We start from the raw sequence: 3,442 nt of genomic DNA on the forward strand, positions 1-3,442 counted from the left end.
AACGTTAACACCCAAGGTTTAACTGTTGTGCACAATAATAGCTGACACAGTGTAGCAAGTAGCTTATCTGTGTTGATAACGTACTCATGACATTTTCATAATTCATACGGTATCCACTTGACATTGCATGAAGGAGAACCGAAAAACGTCACGCCAGTGGTTAATTAACTCTCGTTATAGGCCTATATGTACCTATTAAGGTCTGAAAATTAATCTAACATTATATTGTCAGAGAAATCTAGATTTCTGGAAATTGCTGTGGCATATATCTAACATCTATGAATTTTTACAGGGTCGTATTTTGTCTCGTACTTTTGTATTACAAAATAATACAATTTTTCAAACAAAGACAAAAAAAAAAATAATTTTTTCCTCATTATTTAGGGTCAGTTTCACAAACATATCACTAGTCTCTTTAACTAATGACGACTTAACTTGAAAAGGGAAGTTAAAGCCAATTAAGTTTGTGCAAGAATATAAAACTTTCTTAAAAATTAAAACTTTAAGGCCCGATTGTATAAACCATTTAATCTTAGATCAGAGGTTAAATTGATCCTTGTTTCAGCTGAACTTGGAATTTTGTGTTGTATAAAGTCCAATCTGAGATTAATTTGTCTCAAACTAAAGTCAACTTTGACTGAAGAAATTTCTCCGATTAAGTTAGATGATCCTGACATAATTAGGAACATTAAATCCAGATGTTTGAGATGGGCAGGGCATGTAGCATGTATGGGCGAATCCAGAAATGCATATAGAGTGTAAGTTGGGAGACCGGAGGGAAAAAGACCTTTAGGGAGGCCGAGACGTAGATGGGAGGATAATATAAAATGGATTTGAGGGAGGTGGGGTATGATGATAGAGACTGGATTAATCTTGCACAGGATAGGGACCGCTGGGGGGCTTATGTGAGGACGGCAATGAACCTTCGGGTTCCTTAAAAGCCATTTGTAAGTAAGTAAGTAAGTTAGATGATCCAAGTTCAGTTATTTCTTTTCTGTTTGAAATATACGAGTGACAACTAGTGCAAATAAAATATCCATTATTATTAATATTAATAGATATGTTAGGTACTTTTATATATATTTCTTTCAATTTCTTGCCTTAATACACAATCTTATATTTTATAAGGCTCTATCGTGTTCAGCAGTATCAAATAACATAACCTATAATTATATTATGTGTATAACAACCATTAATTATTAATGGATATGATAAGTACATTCATAAATTTTCAATTAACTGTATTACTAAACGAAAATTGTCGTTTTATAAAACTTCATTATGTTTAGCAGTATCAAACATAACATGATAACAACTCGGAGAACAGTCAACCTTCTTCTTATTGCCCGCCATTATTTACATTGCACAAAAAACCAGTGTCTCCAACAGAGTGTACGGAAAGTCGCCAAAAAGTAGTTGTAAAGTCGCTAGATTTCTCATTATCAACAAAGAAAGATTAAATTTTATCACTATGGGGTGCTAAAAAGGTCACTAAATCCCTATTTAAGCAATATAAAAGTTAAAAGAAATTGATGTTGAAAAAGAGTTAAAGTCGCTAGATTGGCAACACTGAACAAACCTGTATAACATGGTCCGCGCGTCACGTATTTCACCTGTTTATGCGATGTTGCCAAATCCTTTTCACGTGAACTTAGATTGCATTTGAACCAAGGTAATTTGATCGCAGAAAAGTTTTATACAATAGAAGAAGTGTCTGAACTCGGTTCACTTTTCGATCTTCGATCAAAGTTGATCTTTAGTCAGGGAGTTTTATACAATTGGGCCTAGAAGTGTTAAAACTTTTAAAAAAGATAATACACACTATTGACAGCCTGGTACGTTTCTACACCAGTGTAGTGTCATCATGAGTGTCTCTCGAACTACTGCTGCTCCAGTTCGTCTTGATTTTTGTAGATTGCTGTTGTCAGTGGTGGAGGTTGTTTGTATGTTGGGTATTATTAGATCAAATAATGTGTGTGTGCTGAATTGTAATTGTGTATTAAGTATATGTTGTGGATATGCTATTATATGCTTGTAGATTTCATATTGTTCTAATATGTTGAATTGTGGACTTATTGCTATGATGTGTAGTATCTCCATATCTGTTTCTATGTTATTGTAATTGTGATTGTTGTTAGTAATGTGATGTGCGTAATTTGATGTCATGTATGGTTTAGTTATAGCTTTAATGTGTACCTTGTTTTGAATGGTCTTCCAGGTCGTCCTATGTGGAAATCTGAACAGTTATTGCATTTTAATTTGTAAATCCCAGTTGAATTGTATTTATTTTATTTTTTGATAACCGATAAACATGAAATCAAAACAACAAGCACACAATTTATTGTTTGTAAAAGCAGATCAAGGAAACTGCACCGTTATAATGAATGCACAAGACATGCACGACAAAATCAACACTATTTTAATGATGGAAAATCAAGGACAGGAGTTCGATCCGGTGCTGTGGATGGAGTCCCGGCTTATCTCAGTGGTAGAGCATTCATTGCGTAGAGCTAAAGTTACTGGGATCGAACCCCAGTGTCGAAGCGAATTTTTCTCCGTTAATAATAGTCTAAATATGATTTATGTTAATATCATAAAATAATGTTTTCCAACCGCCTCATCCGTGATTTTAAGTTACTTTGGTAAAACTTCCCTTCTCTTTTATTAGAATTTCTTTTTGAAACTTGAATTTCCCTCAAATTATTATTATTATTATTATTATTATTATTATTATTATTATTATTATTATTATTATAAGCTTATTAACACTGGACTGGTTTAAAATACTTAGATCCTTTCTTAATAATTACAATACCTATTATTATTATTATTATTATTATTATTATTATTATTATTATTATTATTATTATTATTATTATAGGAAAAAGCGAAATGGAATTGAAAAGTAATCATTTATTAATATTTTTAGTCCTAGTATTATTTTCAAGTCCTTGTGAAGATTTAGCTACAGTTTGTTTTTTAGAATAAAATGTTGAGGAAACTAATCATAATTTCAGAGTCTAGTACAATAGTTCAGTTTTACAGTTACTATTCTGGCTTATCGGTCAAATACCGAAAATAAAATTATTTCGATTCATGACTTTAGTATCAATTAGGATATATTATTATTTCAGTAGGAATATGGAGTATGCCTATTATATATATATATATATATATATATATATATATATATATATATATATATATATATATAGAGTTGAAGACCATACTAAATTGTCTTGAATACTCGTGGATTACTTATATATGTCCCAAAAATAAGAGGCATAAATTCAGAAATGTGTTCCTCATAATATGTGAACAATGAAAGTAGTTTTTGCGTGATTTCCGAATTATATAAGCTCTATCACAAAACGCGCTAACCGAAAAGTCTTTTGTGCGAGATCGTGCGTATTTGCTTGGTTTCCGCACAAAACCAACCCGC

The sequence above is a fragment of the Periplaneta americana genome, chromosome 2, assembly GCF_040183065.1.
Source record: "Periplaneta americana isolate PAMFEO1 chromosome 2, P.americana_PAMFEO1_priV1, whole genome shotgun sequence".
NCBI lineage: Eukaryota > Metazoa > Arthropoda > Insecta > Blattodea > Blattidae > Periplaneta > Periplaneta americana.